The sequence below is a fragment of the Bos taurus genome, chromosome 4 (assembly GCF_002263795.3).
Source record: "Bos taurus isolate L1 Dominette 01449 registration number 42190680 breed Hereford chromosome 4, ARS-UCD2.0, whole genome shotgun sequence".
NCBI lineage: Eukaryota > Metazoa > Chordata > Mammalia > Artiodactyla > Bovidae > Bos > Bos taurus.
The window spans coordinates 28,510,222-28,532,998 of NC_037331.1; the positions used below are offsets into that span (position 1 = coordinate 28,510,222).

Sequence of the window (22,777 nt, forward strand, 5' to 3'; positions counted from 1 at the left end):
CCTAGTGAGTTAGAGGGGAAAGTGGCTGGAAACGAAGTTGAAGAGATAGCCAGGGACTAGATTATTTAAACCTTCCTGGCTGTGGTAATATTTTGCATTTCATTCTAAGTGGATAGATTGAGCATTCTTGAGAAAAGAAGTGACATAATATGATTTATATTGTAATAAAATCAGCTTCCTAATCTGCTGACTAGATACAATCCACTGAGGGATGGGGTAGAGATGGAAGCAACTGGAATCTACTGAAATTGTAAATAAAACCTTGAACTAGAAAGGTAGTGTTGGAGGTGGTGAGAAGTACATTTTGACAATATAATACAAAGAAGAAATCTGAATTTGTTTTTAAAGTAGAACATTCAGCTGCAATTTTATTTTATAGTGCTGGTCTGAGAAACTGAAGCCAGGCCAAGGAATAAAAGACGAGACAGGAAGAGTGACTCTTGTAAAACTGCCTAAGGCAGAGGTTGGTACTGGTATTTCACCACTTTGCAGCATGGTAAATGTATTACATATGTGCCAGGAAATATCTGAATTCTCAGTCTTTTTTTTTTTTTTAAACTTTACAAATTGTATGAGTTTTGCCAAGTATCAAAATGAATCCACCACAGGTATACATGTGTTCCCCATCCTGAACCCTCCTCCCTCCTCCCTCCCCATACCCTCCCTCTGGGTCGTCCCAGTGCACTAGCCCCAAGCATCCAGTATCGTGCATCGAACCTGGACTGGCAACTTGTTTCATACATGATATTACACATGTTTCAATGCCATTCTCCCAAATCTTCCCACCCTCTCCCTCTGAATTCTCAGTCTTTAGAGTGCTTGTTAGGCTGGGGTGTTGGGTAGAAATCCTTCCTCCATTCGCTCATCACCTTCCATACCCACTGCTGGATACTTCTCACTGCTGAGTGAATCTGTAGTCGCTGCAGCAGCAGAATATACAGTAAGTCCAGTACTTGCTGGTATGGCATGCGATAGTGAGCGTTGCCAAGGAGGAGCTCTGTCTTTTGGACATCTATTTAATTGGCCAGGTGCAAACATATTCCCTCGGAGCCCTTATTCTAGGTACCTAAGGATCAATGAAATACTATAAGGTGACAGTCAGGGAAAAGGAACGGTGGCCAATGGAAGCTTTGAAGGGTGCAGTTTTAGGTCATAGTGTGTTCACGTTTACTGGAAAATTCCTTTGGTGGCACTTGTGCCCCTTGAGTGCCATGTAAGCCAGTTGAAAGCAGTTTTACAATTACAGATAATTATTAGGAAATACTTGATATAAAAAAATCTACTTGAATTTGAGAAGCAGTCACATTATTGTAAGAAATTTCAAAAGTACACTTGCAAATTATAGAAATTAATGCAGAATTTTTACATTACAAATGTTATCATTTATGATTATTTATAGTAATGATTTAAAATCTCTTTTGTTTTATATCTAGTAGTTTATGCTTCTTAATTCCCTTCCCCTACTTTTCCTCCTGCTACCCTTCTCCCATTTGATAACTGCTAGTATGTTCTCTATGTCTGTGAATCTGATTCTATCTTGTTATATTCATTTGTTTTACTTTTTGGATTTTACAAATAAGTTAAAACAAACAGTATTTATTTTTCTCTGTCTGACTTATTTCACTAAGCATAATACCCTCTTAGTACTATCCTTGTTACAAATGGCAAAATTTCATTCTTTTCTGGGGGTGTGTGTAATATTGCATTGTGTGTGTGTGTGTGTGTGTGTGTGTGTGTGTGTGTGTGTGTGTATACACACAAATACATACATACCACATCTTCTTTATTCATTCATCTACTGATGAACACTTAGGTTGCTTCCATATATTGACTATTATAAATAATGCTGCTATAAACATTGGGATGCATATATATTTTCAATATATAAGATATATAGTATAGAGAATATAGCCAATATTTTATGATAACTTTATATGGACTATAATCTGTAAAAATGCAAATCACTACATTGTACACCTGAAACTAATATATTTTAAATCAACTATACTTCAATAAAAATTAGAAGCACATAAAAATAAAACACAAAATTATTACTAACAGCAGATGGTTACTGCAGCCATAAAATTAAAAGACGCTTACTCCTTGGAAGGAAAGTTATGACCAACCGAGATAGCATATTAAAAAGCAGACATTACTTTGCCAACAAAGGTCCGTCTCGTCAAGCCTATGGTTTTTCCAGTAGTCATGTATGGATGTGAGAGTTGGGCTATAAAGAAAGCTGAGTGCCGAAGAATTGATGCTTTTGAACTGTGGTCTTGGAGAAGACTCGTGAGAATCCCTTGGACTGCAAGGAGATCCAACCAGTCCATCCTAAAGGATATCAGTCCTGAGTGTTCATTGGAAGGACTGATGTTGAAGCTGAAACTCCAATTCTTTGGCCACTTGATGTGAAGAGCTGACTCATTTGAAAAGACTCTGATGCTGGGAAAGATTGAAGGCAGGAGGAGAAGGGAATGACAGAGGATGAGATGGCTGGATGGCATCACCAACTCAATGGACATGAGTTTGAGTAAAGTCCGGGAGTTGGTGATAGACAGGAAGGCCTGGCATGCTGTGGTCCATGGGGTCACACAGAAGAGTTGGACACAACTGAGCAGCTGAACTGAACTGATTCAAATAAAGTTACTTGTCAAGAAATTGAATTTCAGCAAAATTTTGATCAGGGATTATGTATACATATCATGGGGAAAAAATGGTACAATATTATTTTTCATAAAATTTTTGTCAGATATCTAGAAATTTTACATAAATTCAAAGTGTAGTATTTTCTCTAATACTTTAAATGGTTTTTAATCATAATTAAGCCATATAATAAGAATTCCATGGGGTTGCAAAGAGTTGGACACGACTCAGTGACTGAATTGAACTGAAGCCATATAAATGAAATGCAATGAGTTTTAAAATAAATCCTATGGAGATGGCCCCAAATTCTCTCATTTTCCTCCAATGGGCCATACATCTTCCATAATTTTCTCTATGTGCCATGACTTGAAGAAGGTCTTGAAACTTAAGAATACTGGAAGGAATAGTTAGGAGCATGAAGCCAGTTCAGATATTCATGTCTATTCAGAGTAACTGAGAAATAATCTTGCCCTATTGCTCCTTAGGTACTTCAAGAAAGAATAAGAGGCAACGTCTATTTCTTCTCTCAAAAGAGCCAATTGATCTTAAGACTCCCTTTGCTCCAACAGAGCCAAGAGGCTTTGTTGTGATAGCAGGGAGAACTGAGAACCCATGAAAGGGTTGAAAAAAGACTGGGGAAGACTGGATTTGCAAGGGTGAAGAATAAAGGAGGAGTGATTTCTGAGTTATGAAACCTGGGCCTTATGCTCACTAACAGGCCTGAGAGGTGGAAAGAGGTAGATCTGATGGAACTGTTATATACGATTGCTGGTACAGAGGCCTTGGAAATGTTGAAAAGTCCCAGTGGCTGAGAGAGGACTGGATGCTGTAAATAGTCAAGGAATAGGCTTAAAATAGACCACATGGATTCAGATCACTTTTTTCCCAGCCAAGGCTCAACAAGAAAGTTATGCTTAACAGGACATGAATTTTTTGTCAGTCCTCCCAGGGATGAATTATAGGTAGTCCTATTCTTGGAGCAAAGAAACAGTTAAATCATTACATACAATGAAATATTAATATTTAGGGCTTTGGACATAACTTTTATGAAACCCTTGGTTGGGAAGGGTTGATTTGGATAATGACCTTCTGAGGGTGGATAATGATGAATGAGGGACAAAATGATTTTTCAATTTTCTGAATTGTGTATGGTCTCTAAACTCTTATACAACAATTTTTGGAAAAAACAAAATCTCTCCCTAGCTCTCCATCATAATGAGTGTTATTAGAAACTCTGGAAATAGTGATGTAAGTCAGAGTTTATGAATTAAAACACATTGTGATATTTCTTACATATAAGTTTTGAGGACAATGATCATACCTATTTATAAATCAGAAAGCAGTAAAAGAGTAAACTAATGCTTCTTTTATGAGAATTTAATTGTCCCATAAGGTATTAATTGGTCTTAGAGTGTTACCATGATACTTTGCATTATATATGTATAATGCAAATGCATTATAAGCATTTGCTTACAGAAGGAGATTCAGAAAAATCCTGGCAAAACAGGTTTCCTTCATGAGGTATCCCAGCAAAAACAGTAACTTGTCTATTTTACCTAGCATGGTTTTGTTTATACATTTATGTAAACAATAATATTCACAAAAAAGGTTTGGTAAGTAGAGCTTAGTAGAATCAGAAATTCTTGTTATCTTTTTATTTCTAAACAGGAAATCTAATACTGTACTACTCTTTGACCTTAAAGAGATTTAAGGAAAAGGAAAAGACTAAATAATTGATTTCCAAATATATAAGGATTGAACTTATTCCATGGCACTTAAATACCCTAATAGAATCTAGGGTTCAATATGGTGTGGAAAATTGGATTTGGCATGGCCTAATAATTTGTCCATTTTCTATTTAAATACTGAACCTAATTTAGGTATACGTATTACCTTCTATGTTCAATCTTATCATCATTTATCCAAAAAATATTTACTGCCTTCCTACAACACACTGTTTTATGAGCTGAGAACAGAACAGAAAGACCTATGCTTTCCCACCCCTCCCCAAACTTTAAAAAAAAATCATTAGTTTTAATGCCACAACAGAGATACATTAACATATTCCATAATACAGATATTTTATCTTTCTTATCTTCCCACTCAGAGACCAATAACTGGAAACAGGACAAATTAAAGGCAAAATAAATATATCCAAACTCAGGCATCTCTTAGTATATGTTTAAATTAGACCAATTTCAGATGCCAGACCCAAACTATGGTTATCGGGGGATGGGGTTGGGGGGCGCAAATTGGGAGATTGGGATTGACATATACATACTACAGTATATAAAATAGACAATTAATGTATAGGACAGGGAACTTGTCTTAATACTCGGTAAAGACATATACAGGAAATAAGAAAGGATATATGTGCATGTATAACTGATTTACTTCGCTGCCCAGCAGAAATTAACATAACATTTTAAATCAACTATACTCCAATATAATTGTTTAAAAATTTTTAAAATGACCTACACTCCATAAATATTTTCATAAATAATCATTTGATAAGAAAAAAAAAAAAAACTATTCTAGATCAAACTAAGTTCTTGTCAGGAAGTTACTCCCCATAACATCCCTTGTCTGCTTAGGCTGCTTCTGTTGGCACTGTCTTGAGCAATGGGGCTCACATTTCTCTCTTAAATGTATGTTCAGCTGAATTGCTGTTGCTGTATGAAGACTTTTCTTTCTGATGTTAAACCTAAATTGTTCTTTAAAAAAATTATATCCTACTTCTCAAAGATAGGGGGCTTCCCAGGTGGCATTAGTAATAAAGAACCCACCTGCTGATGCAGAAGACATGAGAGACTCGGGTTCAATGTCTGGGTCAGGAAGATCCCCTGGAGGAGGGAATGGCAACCCAGTCCAGTATTCTTGCCTGGAGAATCCCATGGACAGAGGAGCCTGGTGGGCTACAGTCCATAGGGTTGCAAAGAATCAGACATGACTGAAGCGACTTAGCATGCACTCATAGACAGAACTTTTTACACTTGATTTTAATTATTTATCCTTATCTTGGTGGTGGTTTAGTTGCTAAGTGGTGTTTGACTCTTGCGACCCTATGGACTGTAGCCTGCCAGGTTCCTCTGTCCATGGGATTCTCCAGGCAAGAATACTGGAGTGGGTTGCCATTTCCTTCTCCAGGGGATCTTCCCGACCCAGGAATTGAACCCAGATCTCCTGCACTGCAGGCAGATTCTTTACCAACTGAGCTACAAGGGAAGCCCTTATCCTTATTTTACTTTATCTTTTGGAATTTATACCTTTCCCATATTTATGAGCTACTATGTTCATTCTCACTGAAAAAGCAAAACTATATGCATTTTAATGCATCATCTTTCTTTTTTTCTTTTTCTTACAGACATGGAACTTCATATTTCCTAGGCTTCCTACCACTTGCTCTACTTCTGGAGGCTCCTGAGGTACAAAAAGAAAAAGAAAATAGTTTTCAGGTGCAATCTTACACAGTCATGTTGAAAGTGATAATAATCCTCTCACCATGACACAGTGCCCAAAATATTGCTGGCATTCTTTGACACCATGAGAAAGCATATTTTATTTTATTTCATTTTATGACCACTTGGCAGTCATGCCAAGTGACACAAACTCATGAAAACAGAACTTTCTTGATGACTGAGCCTGAGATAATCATTGTCTGGATAAAGACTATAGGAAGTAATTGAAAATGAGCAATATACTACTCATTTTGCCACCACATCGCTCATACTGACAGTTCAGCAGTCTGAAGCCTATTACAAAGGTAGCCATGGTTAATACTGATACTTTTTTTGTGATACTTTCATATATTTCATTTACTCTTTATAATAACCCTGTAATATACTGTAAATGGGTATATTCCCTTTCAGAAGTCAAGTAGCTCAGGTTTTTATAGCTAGATACTGAAAGCTTCCATATATGCAATGACCTTTATATGACTTCATAGTATCTTTTATGTTTTTAACATTTTTTGTAGTGTGATATACAAAGAGAAAAGTGCACTTAAATGTACAGACCAATAGGGTTTTGCCAATTGAACACCCAGACCAGGAGCCTCAGAGCTCCTCCATGCCCATTTCTAGTAACAATTCAAAGTAACCAGAACCCTGACTTCTAACAACACACATTTTTGCCTACTGTTGTACTTCACATCAGCAGAATCATATATTATACTCTTTTATATTTTACTTCTTTAACTTAACATTATATTCATGAAATTCATCCATACACTTACATGTAGTTCTATATCATTATTCTAATTGCTATATGCTATTCCATAAATTATAAATACATCACAATTTATTTATCCACTCCACTCTTGATGGGTACTTGGGAAATTCTAAGTTTGGGCTATTACAAATAGCACTATTATGAACATTTTAGTATATGCCATTTGCTGAAATATGTACCCATTTCAGAGATACACCCATATACACACATACACACATCTTCTGGAATGGGATTAATGAGGGATAGCTTGTACAAATATTCATCTGTGAAAGATACTACCCAACAGGTTGCCAAAAGGTTCTATACTGCCTGTCGTTGTTATTAAATAATTACTGTTACTGATTATGTGTTCAATTATGATTCCCATCACCATCACTATCATTCTCTGAGTAATGATTATCAGCCAGGCACCATGCTAAGCATTATATATTAAAAGTTATAAACATATTACCTGTAAGTATCAGTTCAGTTCAGTTCAGTCACTCAGTCGTGTCCAACTCTTTGATACCCCATGAATCGGAGCATGCCAGGCCTCCCTGTCCATCACCAACTCCCAGAGTTCACTCAGACTCACGTCCATCGAGTTAGTGATGCCATCCAGCCATCTCACCCTCTGTCGTCCCCTTCTCCTCCTGCCCCCAATCCCTCCCAGCATCAGAGTCTTTTCCAATGAGTCAACTCTTTGCATGAGGTGGCCAAAGTACTGGAGTTTCAGCTTTAGCATCATTCCTTCCAAAGAAATCCCAGGGCTGATCTCCTTCAGAATGGACTGGTTAGATCTCCTTGCATGTAAGTATATAATACATAATATTCTCAGTACACATTGTCACATATTAATTTTTCTTAAAGAACCTTTAAGATGTACTCTCTTAGCAAATTAAATTTAAGAAAGTAGGGAAAACCACTAGGTCATTCAGGAAGGACCTAAATCAAATCCCTTATGATTATACAGTGGAGGTGACAGATTCAAGGGATTAGACCTGGTAGACAGAGTGCCTGAAGAACTGTGGACGGAGGTTCATAACACTGTACAGCAGGCAGTGACCAAAGCCACCCCAAAGGAAAAGAAACAAAAGTAGGCAGAGTGGACGTCTGAGGAGGCTTTACAAATAGCTGAGGAAAGAAGACAAGCAAAAGAAGGGAGAAAGGGAAAGATAAATCCAACTGAATGCAAAGTTCTAGAGACTAGCAAGGAGAGATAAGTCCTTCCTAAATGAACCACGCAAACAACAGAGGAAGACAACAGAATGGGAAAGACTAGAGATCTCTTCTGGCGATATTAAGAGAGCATTTCATGCAAGGATGGGTACAACAAAGGACAGAAACAGTAAGGACTTAATAAAAGCTGAAGAGATTAAGAAGAGGTGGCAAGAATACACAGAAGAACAATACAAGAAAAGTCTTAATGACCTGGATAACCATGATGGCATGGTCACTCACTGTGCTAGACATCCTGGAGTGTGAAGTCAAGTGGGCCTTAGGAAGCTTTGCTATAAACAAAGCTAGTGGAGGTGATGGAATTCCAACTGAGTTATCTCAAATCCTAAAAGATGATGCTTTAAAGTGATGCACTCAATATGCCAGCAAGTTTGGAAAACTCAGCAGTGGCCATAGGACTGGAAGATGTCAGTTTTTATTCCAAGCCCAAAGAAGGGCAATGCCAAAGAATGTTCCAACTCTCTTCCTGGCATGGTTATGCTCAAAATACTTCAAGCAAGGCTTCAACAGTACATGAACCAAGAACCTCCAGATGTTTTTCAAAAGCAGGGTTTTGAAAAGGCAGAGGAACCAAAGATCAAATTGCCAGCTTTCATGGGATAATGGAAAAAGCAAGGGAACTCCAGAAAAACATCTGCTTTATTGACTACACTAAAACCTTTGACTGTGTGGATCACAACAAACTGTGGAAAATTCTTCAGGAGCTGGGAATACCAGACCACCTTACCTGTCTCCTGAGAAGCCTGTATGCAGGTCAAGAAGCAACAGTTAGAACCAGACATGGAACAATGGATAGGTTCAAAATTGGGAAAGGAGTATGACAAAGCTGTATATTGTCACCCTGCTTATTTAACTTCTATGCAGAGCACATCAAGTGAAATCCTGGGCTGGATGAATCACAAACTGGGATCAGGATTGCTGGGGGAAATAACAACTCCAGATACACAAGTATCACTCTAATGGCAGAAAACAAAATGGAACTAAAGAGCCTCTTGAAGAAGGTGAAAGAGGAGAGTGAAAAAGCTGGCTTAAAACTCAACATTAAAAAAACTGTGATGATGGCATTTCGTCCTACCACTTCATGGCAAATAGAAGTGGGGAAAGGGAAAGCAGTGACAGATTTTCTTTTCTTGGGCTTCAAAATCACTGTGGATGGTGACTGCAGCCATGAATTTAAAAAACCCTTGCTCCTTAAAAGGAAACCTATGACAAACCTTCCAAGGTTTAATATGCTTTCTAATCAGCATATTAAAAAGTAGAGAAATGACTTTGCCAACAAAGGTCCATTTTGTTAAAGCTATGGTTTTTCCAGTAGTCATGTATGGATGTGAGAGTCGGATCATAAAGAAGGCTGAGTGCCAAAGAATTGATGTTTTTGAATTGTGAATGTGAAGAAGACTCTTGAGAGTCCCTTGGGCTGCAAGGAGATTTCCTTTAGTCAGCCCTAAAGGAAATAACTCTGAATATTCATTTGAAAGACTGATGCGGAAGCCAAAGCTCTAATACTCTGGCCACCTGATGCGAAGAGCTGACTCATTGGAAAAGACCCTGGTGCTCGGAAAGACTGAAAGTGAAAGGAGAAGCAGGGCCAGAGGATGAGATGGTTTGATAGCATTACCAACTCAATGGTCATCAATTTGAGCAAACTCTGGGAGACAGTGGAAGAAAGAGAAGCCTGGTATGCTACAGTCCATGTGATCAGAAAGAGTCGGACATGACTAAGTAACCAAACAGCAATAGCAGTTGTTAACTACAATCGCCATGCTGTACACACAACCCCAGGACTTGTTTATCTTATAACTGGAAGTTTATATATTTTGACCATCTTCACTCATTTTGCCCACCCCGTTTCCAAGGCTTCTGCCTCTGGCAACCACTAACCTGTTTTCTGTATCTACGAGTTTATTTAAGATTCCACATGTGAGATCATACAGTATGTGTCTTGCCATGTCTGACACATTTCACTATGCATGTTTTTTAAAACAAGTTTTACTTAAGCCATTTCTCTTTGGAGGGAGCACAGATGAGCATATTATCTCCTTAATAAGCAATTACAAGTAAAGTTTCTAGGTGTAGTAGAAGAAAGAGTAGTGGACAAATATCTAATCAAAGTAGCGTTACTACATATCAAGGGAGCAGATATGGATGAATCAGAAATACTCTATGAAATGAATGAGCAAGTTCATTTTAGAAATATCAATGCAGATGTTTTCTGTTTGTGGCAAACTCCCATGAACATAAGCAAAGTCAATAAAGGAGGCACACATTTAAAAATGGCTCTCATAAAATGTGAATTAGGGAAGAGAAGAAATATCACATTATTTGTTGAGCTGAAGTTTGCACGGCAAACATTTCATCACTCGTTCTATTCCCTTCACTCTCACTAAGCTCCTCCAGTATCCTTAGGAGGGAAAGCGCACTGAACATACTATTTTTGTAACAGTCCAGAAAGCAATAAGCAGGTTACAGAAGAGTTTACAAATCAGCAGTGATCCGAAATGGAACACACATATTTTTTTTTCCTTCAGCATTATTTCAACTCTTTGTCCTTACTGATAAAATACTGATATTTTAAAACACAAGAATAATATATCCTGTCAGGTGCAAAGAATGGAGAAGTAATTCTTTTATCTCATTAGTTATTCTTCCCTGCAGCCAGACATGAGCCTTATGCTTAGGCAAATAATAATTGTGCTACCCTGTTGCGACCACAAACAAAGCAGATTTTTTCCGTTGTCTGGGAAGCCATGTGTCTAGAAGGCTGTTATTGTGGGATCTACAGACGTCATGCCTTGCTCTCAGCTGCTTGATGACTATGATACCTTTCTACCACAGGGGAGAAGGCCCATTAAAAATAACCCAGTTAGGGAACTGTTGGAATACTGAAAGGGAGTATTTCACTCTTTCTGAAACCAGGTGGTGATTCGAGGAATATTTCAGCTCACCTTCCTTGACTTTTGCTCCATGAAATATTAAACCCTTGAATCACCCCATTCATGGATGCTTCAAATTACAGCAGAATGGACTATTAATAACTTATATTTACTTTTAAATGCTTGAAGTGGAAAATTTGTGTATGTGTATCTCAAGGGAGATTATTTATCATATCTGGTCATTTTTTTTTCACTTCAGAATTCATTCCATCTCGCTATTTTAATTCAGTAAATATTTCTTCATCATGGAGTAGGTCACGGACACTCTCCTGAGATGATACAAGGTTCCTTTACTTATAATCTGGAGGGGAAAAGACACATACATGACAAACTACAATGAAAGGCAGAATAGAGTACTGCACAATTTTTATGTTTGTCTTGTTTGAGCCTCATAAAAATCATCAGGCAAGCAAAAATGGCTAAAAACAGATCCTTGGGGAACGATTGTTTAAGGATTGGGAATTACAAGAAAAGGTCCTTCAAGAGAATTCCTCTGCAAGCTAAATTTTATAGGACATAGTATCCTGAACCATTGTCTAAAGAAATTTTAACCCATTTTTTCCTCAAGATTTTACATACATAAGCATGATGAAAATCAGCCGCGATTATAAATTTGAGAGTAAAAAAAAAAATAGAATGTAGAATAAGGTTAATAAAAAAGAATTATAGAGAAAATATATTGCTCATCTGTTTATTTTAAAACCAATTTTCCCCACTTTGGACTATCTCTCTAGACCAGTCCATTGAAGAAGTAGAGCCTGGAGAAACGGGGAGAAGAGAACCAACACAGGGACCACAAGGAGCCAAGAGCAGCATCCAGGGTTGTGCGTCCGTGCCAGCAGTTGTGAGTCCCTAGGCATACATTCAGGGAAGGCGATGGCACCCCACTCCAGTGCTCTTGCCTGGAGAATCCCATGGACGCAGGAGCCTGGTAGGCTGCAGTCCATGGGGGCGCAAAGAGTCGGACACGACTGAGCGACTTCACTTTCACTTTTCTCTTTCATGCATTGGAGAGGGAAATGGCAACCCACTCCAGTATTCTTGCCTGGAGAATCCCAGGGGCGGTAGAGCCTGGTGGGCTGCCGTCTATGGGGTCGCACAGAGTCAGACACGACTGAAGCAACTTAGCAGCAGCAGCAGCAGCAGGCATACATTAATTTCATCCTTATAAACACCCAAAGAGCAGGTGTTGTGATCTCTGCTTCCACAGGAGGCAACTATGAGAGCTGAGGGATTACCTGAGGACTTGTAGCTCTAAGCAGAGAGCATAAAGTATAGGTCTCTCCAAAGTCCCTCCAGTACTCACTGAATGCATCTTTCAAGATTCAAAATTTGTTATGACAATTCAGTATAATTGTATACACTCAATTGGGAATTTGGATGGCAGGACTGTTTATAAATTCTAGTGGAATACCGACAAGAGATTTATTTCAGCTGGTCTGTATCAGAGCTGCCATTATGTTAGTTTATGGCTGAGCCTGATTGTTCAATGGTCTGTTCTGACTGCTCCCAAGCCATATCAGTATGTATTTTGAACATTTCTTCTAGAACTCAGGAATACCATACAAGGTACTGAGTCTGGAGCAATGGATCTTCATAGAAGATCCATGTTACATGTAGAGATGAAAGAAATTTTGTCTAAGATCTCTATAATGGAAAAATGACAACTGATTGGATGATGCACTCCAGACTAATAAAATTTTATGAAAGAAAAACCGGAGGTTGAATTTACTGCATTTTCAATCACTGTCAGAGTGGATAGACTATGCTTATTTTGCAGTCAGAGTACCCTGTGTTCAAATCTTATCTTTCTTAACATGTTAGTTTTAAGACAGAGAAACACTGATTTTGTCCCTCAGATCCTTGGTTTCATTATGTGTAAAATTATTACAATAATACCATGCTTGTATTAGACTTGTTATAAGAAATAAATGAAATGATATATGATAATAGGCTAGTAATTGTGTCTGGGATATTACAGACAATGAATCATGCTTTTTGTAATATTATTAATAGTTGAAATTACTTTTTTGATAGCAGATATTTGGCATGAGCATGTAAACAAATTCCTCCTACAAGAGAAGAAATGTCAAATAATTGAAGGTGATACATTCTTCTTTTAGTAAACTAAGATAAATAGGAAGTGAGTGAAGTGAAAGTCACTCAGTCATGTTCAACTCTTTGCAACCGCATGGACTATACAGTCCATGGAATTCTCCAGGTCACAAACTGGAGAGGGTAGCCTTTCCCTTCTCCAGGGGATCTTCCCAACCTGGGGATTGGACCCAGATCATTGCAGGTGGATTCTTTACCAGCTGAGCCACAAGGGAAGCCCAAGAATGCTTGAGTGGGTAGCCTATCCCTTCTCTAGCGGATCTTTCTGACCCAGGAAATGAACCGGGGTCTCATGCATTGCAGGATTAATAGGAAATGAAAATAAAGGATTGTGCAAATATTGCTTACCCTTTCTAATGCTGGCTTGAGAAGCATTCATCTTTGACACTCCTCTGAAGAGGACTGCTACATATTTAAAAGAGAACTGGACCATATACTGATGTACTCTTTAGGGTAGTTGAGTGCATGCTCAGTTGTGTCCAACTCTGCCACCCCATGGACTGTAGCCCGTCAGGCTCCTCTGTCCATAGGTTTCTCCAGGCAAGAATACTGGAGTAGGTTGCCATTTCCTACTCCAGAGGATCTTCCTGACCCAGAATAGAACCCAGGTCTCCTGCACTGTAGGCAGATTCTTTACTGCTGAGCCATCTGGGAAGCCCATTCTTTAGGGTAGCTCTCAATCAAATTTCTTACATGATTCATATTTTAGTCACTGTTCCTGAATTACAGAACTAGACTTACAATGCTACTCAAGGTCCTCTAAAGACTGGACCCAATACATATTTCCAAATATTATCTACTATTGCATTTCAATCATCCCATGCTCTAAATTAACTGAAGTGTTTGCTCTTTTCTCTCTACATCCACACTTGCCCACTTTTATTCCTTTTCCTTTGCTCAAGTTGTTTCTTTCCTTTAATATAACTTTTTCATAACCCATACTTAAAGGTCTTGCTCAGGAGTCCTGATCTACAAAGACTTCCTGCAAGCAGAAGTAATCCTCCCTGCTCTAAATTAATCTAATACTTTCCCTTTATCCCTCTGATGACATTTGCCACATCCTTTATTAGATTACATTTTAGTATTTTTTAGCTTCTCTGTGAGACATTATTAGCACCTAGACGGGAAGAGTTGTAGCTGATTCACTTTTGCACTCCTCCAATGTTTACCACAGTGCCTGGATGCAAGAGAGCAAATAGAAACTTTTTTAAAAGATGGAAGAAATAATTTATCTAGGTTTCATTTTATATGTTGTATCCATTACCATTTGAACTTTATTTCTAGGACTTTGAGGTTACCTGTCACTCTTAGGACATGCAACAATTGCTGACTCTGTCTTTTTGGACACTGTATGCAATTTTTAAGCTTACAGAATCTTAAAGAGGCATATTGACTTTTCAGCTATCACTTATGTTATACTGATATTGAGGGATTTTCAAGACCTTGATTACAATGGCTGATATGTGGTTTTGCTTTTGTAATATTGGGAGTAAGAACTTTCTCAGTATTATAAGAAATAACTTACAATTTTGAAAATTTTAAGTTTTCTTTAAAAAATTTTCTTTCAAAATGTGTTAATATTTCCTGTATTTTTCTTTTCCCCACATTTTCAGTATTGTCCGATAAAAAACCCAATGTTTGAATATGTTATAGATGTATTTTAAAATACAGTCCTATGTGTTTCAAATGGACTAGTGGTTCATTATCCCTCTAATGCAATCAAATCACACTTTTATATCTGATGTTTCCATCTGAAATATAGAGTACTACACTGATATGGTGGAGTAAAAGGACATGCACTCGTCTTCTCCTGCGAGAACTCCAAAATTGCAACTCACTGCTGAACAACCGTTGACAGGAGAATGTTGGATCACACCAAAAAAAGATATCCTATGTCCAAGCGCAAAGAAGAAATCCCAACAAGATGGAAGAAGGGGTGAAATCTCATTTAGAATCAAACCCCATACCCACCCAGAAACCCCACAGAAACTGAGCCAGACCTGCCTTTGAGTATTTGAGTGTCTCCCACAGAGGCACGAGTCAGCAGTGGCCTGCCACGGGGACAGGGGCTCTGGCTGCAGCAGACTTGAAACATACAGCATGTGGCATTAAGTCCTTATAGAGGAGGTCACCATTAGCCCCACCATAGAGCCACAGAGCAGACGACCCACAAATTGAACAATTATACCAAAGAAATTCTCACACTGTTAAGAAAGTTCTAGGACCTGCAATAGATTTCCCAACCTGGGAATTGGGCAAAGCCATTGAGAACCCCCAAGGAATTTGACTTTGGAGGCCAGTGGGATTTGATTACAGAACTTCCAACAGGACTGGGGAAACTGACTCTTGGAGGCACAAATAAAACCTGGAACACACCAGGACTGAGGAGAAAGGAGCAGTGGCCCCACAAGAGACCGAGTCAGACTTGCCTGTGAGTGTCAAGGAGTCTCTGGCGGTGGCGTGAGTCAACAGTGGCCTGCCACAGGGTCAGGGGCACTGAATACAACGGTGCTGGGATAAGTGCTTTTGAAGGAGGTGGCCATAACTTCCATTAAAACTACCATAGTTGGCCAAAGGCCAAAAAACATGGAGGGAGCACAGCACCACCCATGAGAACAAGACCCATATTCCCTACAGCCAGTCCCTCCTATCAGGAATCTTCCACAAGCTTATTATCCTTATATGTGAGAGGGCAGACAGAATGAACATCATAATCACAGAAAACTAACCAAACTGATCACATGGATCCCAGCCCTGTCAATGAAACTATGAGCCATGCCTGTGTAAGACCACCCAAGATGGACGGGTCATGGTGGAGAGTTCTGACAAAATGTGGTCCACTGGAGAAGGGAATGGCAAACCACTTCAGTATTCTTGCTACCAGGCTCCTCAGCCCATGGAATTTTCCAGGCAAGAGTACTGGAGTGGGTTGCCATTTCCTTCTCCAGGGATCTTCCCAACCAAGGGATTGCACCCAGGTCTCCCGCACTGCAGGCAGACGCTTTACTGTCTGAGCTACCAGGGAAACTTAAATGCATAGTAGATCATGCGAAATGCCAAGGTGGATGAAGCCCAAGCTTGATCAAGATTGCTGGGGGAAACATCAGTAACCTCAGATATGCAGATAACACCATCCTTATGGCAGAAAGTGAAAACGAACTAAAGAACCTCTTGATGAAAGTGAAACAGGAGAGTGAAATAGCTGGCTTAAAGCTCAACATTCAGAAAACTAAGATCATGGCATATGGTCCCATTGTTTCATGTTAAATAGATGTGGAAACAATGGAAACAGTGACAGATTTTATTTTGGGGGGCTCCAAAATCACTTCAGATGGTGACTGCAGCCATTAAATTAAAAAATGCTTCTTCCTTAGAAAAACTATGACAGATGACAGACCGAGATAGCATATTAAGAAGCAGAGACATTACTTTGCCAACAAATGTCCATCTAGTCAAGGCTATGTTTTTTCCAGTAGTCATGTACGGATGTGAGCATTGAAACATAAAGAAGGCTGATAGGTGAAGAATTGATGCTTTTGAACTGTGGTGTTAGAGAAGACTCTTGAGAGTCCCAGGACTGCAAGGATATCAAACCAGTCAATCCTAAAGGAAATCAGTCATGAATATTCATTGGAAGGACTGATGCTGAAGCTGAATCTCCAATACTTTGACCATCTGATGCAAAGAACTGACTCTTTAGAAAAGACCCTGATGCTGGGAAAGACTGAAGTTGGGAGGAGAAGGGGACGACAGAGGACGAGATGGTTGGATGGCATCACTGACTTGATGGACATGAGACTGAGCAAGCTCCAGGATTTGGTGATGGACAGGGAAGCCTGGATTGCTTCAGTCCATGGGGTTGCAATGAGTCAGAGATGACTGAGGTACTGAACTGAGCACAGACATATTTAAAATGGATAACCAACATGGACCTATTGTATAGCACATGGAACTCTGCTTACTCTTACATGATTGCCTGCATGGGAGGGTAGTTTGGGAAAGAATGGATACATGTATATGTATGGTTGAGTCCCTGCACTGTTCACCTGAAACTATCATGACATTGTTGATCAGTGTACCCCAATATGATATAAAAAGTTCCAAAGAAAAATATAAAGTATTCATAGTAACATATACTCTATGTTCAATAGCATAGGGCATTTTGATTTATTTAGTAATCTGAAGTCTTATTTAAGACAGAATTATATTTGTTTCTATTTATACATTTAGTGTCGGAGAAGGCAACGGCACCCCACTCCAGTACTCTTGCCTGGAAAATCCCATGGACAGAGGAGCCTGGAGGGCTGCAGTCCATGGGGTCACTAAGAGTCAGACATGACTCAGCGACTTCACTTTCGCTTTTCACTTTCATGCATTGGAGAAGGAAATGGCAACCCGTTCCAGTGTTCTTGCCTGGAGAATCCCAGGGATGGGGGAGCCTGGTGGGCTGCCGTCTATGGGGTCGCAGAGTCGGACACAACTGAAGCAACTTAGCAGCAGCAGCAGCATACACTTAGTGTATAACCCATTCATTATTATCAAATGAGAAGAGGCAAGTTTTATAAACTCTAAATTGATACTTAACATGAGCCATTCCACTCCACACCTATTATAATGGTCAAAATCCAGAACACCAACGTACCAAGTGCTGGCTAGAATGTAGACCAATAGGGAATCTCATTTGTTGCTGGTAGGTATGCAAAATGGTACAGCCACTTAGGAAGGCACTCTGGCAGGTGCTTACACAGCTATGCATATTTTTGCCATACATATGACCCAGCAATTGTGCTCTTTGATATTTACCCAAAGGAGACGAAAGTTTATGTCCACAGAAAAGCTTGTGTATGACTGTCTACAGCAGCTTTATTCATAATTGCCCAAACTTGGAAGCCAGCCAAGATGTCCTCCAGCAACTGAATGGATTCATAAACTGTAGAACATAGAGACAAGGGAATGTTATTCAGCACTAAAAATAAATGAGCAATCAAGCCATGGATGGACCCTGAAGGCATTTTTTTTTTCCTAAGTGAAATAAGTCAGAGGAAGACAAATTCTCAGTTATGTATGGAACCTTTAAAAAAAGGAGGCGGGGAGGGGAGGGGGGTGGGGCGGTCAAACTCAGAGAAATAGACAGTAGAAGAATGATTACCAGAGACTCGGATGGAGGAAATGGAGAAATGTTGATCCAAGGGCACAAACTGAATAAGATGAATAAGTTCTGGGGATCTAGTGTTTAGCATGGGGACTAGAGTTATTAATAGTGTATTATATACTTGCTGTTGTTAGTCACTAAGACATGTCTGACTCATTTGCAACTCCATGGACTGCAGCCCGCTAGGCTCCTCTGTCCAGGGGATTTCCCAGGCAAGAATACTGGAGTGGGTGGCCATTCCCTTTTCCAGGGGATCTTCCACATCCATGGATCAAACCTGTGTCTTCTGCATTGGCAGGCAGATTCTTTACCACTGGGCCACCAGGGAAGCCCCATTATATACTTGGATGTTGCTAAAAGAGTAGATCCTAAGTATTCTCACCATAAATGCAAAATATGATTATCTGAGGAGATAAATGTGTTAAGTGACCTTATTGTGTAATAATTTCAGTGAAAGTGAAGTGAAAGTCACTCCGTCATGTCCCCATGGACTTTGTGACCCCATGGACTGGAATTCTCTAGGCCAGAATACTTGAATGGGTAGCCTTTCCATTCTCCAGGGGATCTTCCCAACCCAGGGATTGAACCGGGATCTCCTGCATTGCAGGTGGATTCTTTACCAGCTGAGCTAACAGGGAAGCCGTGTAATAATTTTGCTACATAGCAAATCATGTTGTACACATCCTTACACAATTTTTATGTCAATTATATCTCAATAAATATGGAAAAATTTACATAAACAAACAATGAACTAGGAAGTAAACAAAGCCAGAGAATAAGCTGAGTTGAGATCATGGAGGCCCTTAGACCTCAGGACTCTATGTGAAGGTAGTTAAAGTGGCTCAAGAAGAAGAGTGACAGGATGAGATTCCTATTTAGAGAGCTTTCAGAAATATGGAATTAATATAATTTTGAGAGATCATATTGGATGCAGGGAGCTTATTCAGGAGGATACTATGGAAACACTGTGGAGAAATACTGGCTTCTTAGGACTAAGAAGGTATCCTTGAGAATGGAAAGAGGGAAAAGATACTTATGTTTAGATGTTGGAATTGATATATTTTGGAAATTATTGATGTGTGAGGTGAAAGAGAGGAAATAAATATAATGCCTATGTCAGTGTCTTGATCCTTATAAAATGGAGTACAGGATTGGCTGGTTTGGAACACGGAGAGTTTGAGTTGCTATGGACCACTCAGGTAAGTTGATGGATGGACAGTTGGGGAGTCAGACTTACATTTTGGGTAGGAATTTTGATTTGGGAGTCATATAGATAACAGCTGAAGACTTAAGAAATGGATAAAACAGCCAATGAGAGAAGAGGACCCCAGACAGAAAGAACCCACAGAATCGTTGTTGTTCAGTTGCTATGTCATGCCGGACTCTTTGCGACACCATGGACTGCAGCATGCCGTGTTTCCCACTGTCCTCCACTATCTTCCAGGGTTTGCTCAGATCCATGTCCACTGAGTCAGTCATACTATCTAACAATCTCATCCTCTGCCACCCCCTGCTCCTTTTGCCTTCAGTCTTTCCCAGCACTGGGGTCTTTTCCAATGAGTCGACTCTCTGCATCAGGTGGCCAAAGTATTGGAGCTTTACTATCAGTCCTTCCAATGAATATCCAAGGGTTAATTTCCTTTAGGATGGACTGGTTGGATCTCCTTGCTGTCCAAGGGACTCTCAAGAGTCTTCTCCAACACCACAATTTAAAACCATCACTTCTTTGCCACTCAGCCTTCTTTATGGTCCATCTCTCACACCCGTACATGACTACTAGAAAAACCACAGCTTTGACTATATGGACCTTTATGGGTAAGGCAATGTCTTTGCTTTTTAATGCACTGTCTTGGCTTGCCATAGCTTTCCTTCCAAGGAGCAAGCGTCTTTTAATTTCACGGCTGCAGTCACTATCCACGGTTACTTTGGATAGAACAGCCAATATGTGATGAACTGACAGAGGAAGCAGTGGCTATAGTGAATACTGAGTAGTAGTAACCAGAAATTCAAGGAAAAGAAAAGCAGGATGATGCAGGATTCTATAAAGCAAGATAAATTATACTTTAAGAAGGATGGAGTGGAGAAAGTACTGAGAGGTTAAATAAAATGTGATCTGCAAGATATGCATTATATTTGGCATCTTATTTGTTAAATTTGATCACCAATAAAAACAGTAGGTGATTCTAATAATGCTAAATTATCATTATTGTTTTTATTATCAATACCATTATGTTACTATTACATTCCAACTAGAGATATCACTTTATTTTCAGCTGTTTTATAATTTCAATTATATAAACATTTTTGTCCATTTATCCTCTTGCAGTAGAATAAACTCCTTATAACTGAACTAAAACTGATAATCATACATCAAAATCTAAATAATAATATTCAGTTAATTACCTGATAATAATCTGAAGATGCCTCTTGTGACACTTAAATTTTAAAATATCAAATAGCTCTTGTTCTACAATTTATATTTAATTAATTGATGTTCTTAGGATTGTTATTTATATATTGATTTATTTTAAAATACTTCAGAATAAACGGTGTGCTGTGTCTAATTTACTTTAATCTAAACTTGGTTTTTAGAGTGTTAAATTCCTAATTAAGAGTGATTTTTAGAGTCTTAGATTCCTAATTAAGAGTGAATGCTCTGAAGGTGGCCCTATAATACTATAAATATTAGTATCAAAACTGTCATCAGGAATATATTAATTAGCATCATAGATGCTAGAAATATATCAAGATGTATTGTTAGCTGTAAAACTCTGTGAAATATAAAAACCTTACTTTTAAACTAAGGGAAAAAATCCACTATTAACTTTTTAAAATACAAAGTGAAAAGTGAAGTTACTCAGTTGTGTCTGACTCTTTGCAATCCCATGGACTCCTCTGTCCCTGGAATTCTCTAGCCATTCCCTTCTCCAGATCTTCCCAACTCAGAGATCGAACCTGGATCTCCTGCATTGCAGGCAGATTCTTTACCATCTGAGTCACAAGGGAAGTTCTCCAATATACAAAAGTTGATATTATAAAACACATCTAGAAATAAATTTTCTGTGTAAACAAAATGCACAGATATTTTTAGAGGTAATTGACAACATTCTTTAGAGGGATGAATTTAAAAAATCAATTTCAGATTATGACTTTGTTGAATTCAGTGGTGCTATAATTCAAATAATAAATGACAAATTACATGCCCTAAAAACGTACAGTATACCTGTGGTGGATTCATTTTGATATTTGGCAAAACATACAATTATGTAAAGTTTAAAAATAAAATTAAATTAAAAAAAAAAGAAAGTATAAACTTTTTCCAATTTGAATGCAGCACTGTGTATATCTTGGAGCATGCACTATACTGTTTTTAATCTTGAAGATCAGTGGGGATGTCTGATAAAGTTTTGGAGTTAAGCAACCACATTCCTCATTTCCTCTCTTTCCCTGATCCTAACTCTCACTCTAAGGAATCCAAAGATGTTTCAGTTTTATTGATAAGCAACTGAATCATTCTCAGTTGGTAAAAGGAAATAAGAAAACCTAACTCTTAACTTCTCTCTATGACATCCAGCAAAATTTCATGTTTTACCCTAGAGACTTCTGGAGAAAGCTATTAAACAATCAGGGTTTTATGATCCTTATTGTCAAAGTTATTCTACATCTAATGCAAGTGCTTAACTTATAAAAATCATTAGAGCTACTTTCTCTTTTTTCACCTCCAGTCAACATGGTATCCTGAGGAAGATGGTGTATACTCAGTAGCTACTGTCTAGCTGCTCCCCTGCTTATTAGTCAATGGACAGTGGTCACTGTTCATAATTCTGGAAACTCCAAATAAGAAGGCAGGGATAGGGCAAGCTGGGGTAGAGGTAATCCATCTGTGGAGCTAAAGAAGAAGGCCAGGCAGAGGGCAGGTAGCAAAAATCATAGAGAACAGCAGTCCGTGTGGGATTACCAGCTAGGTCTAGAAGTTTTCTGGCAAAGAGGAAAGAGGCAACTAGCAAGCTAGCAAGAAGTAGCATACCATAGTCTATAACATAAATGACTACACTGCGGATTTTTTTAGAAAGATAAACTTTTAACCATTCATAGATCCAGGCAAATGTTGCCTTTGAAGGTTGTTAACAAGGGGGACCATATGCACTTATTGGAATGGTGTCAGTGCTCAAAACCATTTGGGAATTTCTTTGGAAAAGTCTTCAGAACCTTTGGCATGACCATCTAGCTTTCTTTAATGGAAGCAGATTTCTACCCATTAATGGAATAATTACCAAAATTTCCCATAAATTACCTGAGAATCATCTAAAATACCTTGATGAATAGGAATTTCTCAGGTTAGTGATAGTCACTCAGTCACATCCAACTCATTGCAACACCTTAGACTGTAGCCTACCAGGCTCCCCTGTCCATGGAATTCTCCAGGCAAGAATACTGGAGTGGGTTGCCATTCCCTTCTCCAGGGGATCTTCCTAACCAAGGGATC

At 38.8% G+C, this 22,777-nt stretch overlaps 1 protein-coding gene across 2 annotated transcripts in view; it reads right to left on the minus strand.

Moving 5' to 3' along the window:
* Nucleotides 1-22,777, minus strand: part of TMEM196 (transmembrane protein 196) — a 131,791-nt gene that overhangs the window by 87,267 nt on the left and 21,747 nt on the right. Inside the window, exon 1 of one of the 2 annotated variants that reach the window (XM_059885368.1) lies at nucleotides 7,325-7,635. The exons of the other annotated variant lie outside the window; for it this stretch is intronic. The gene's annotated coding sequence lies outside the window, so the exon portion shown is untranslated. Of the gene's footprint in view, nucleotides 1-7,324; nucleotides 7,636-22,777 lie in introns of those variants that run through there. 2 annotated transcript variants of the gene reach the window in all.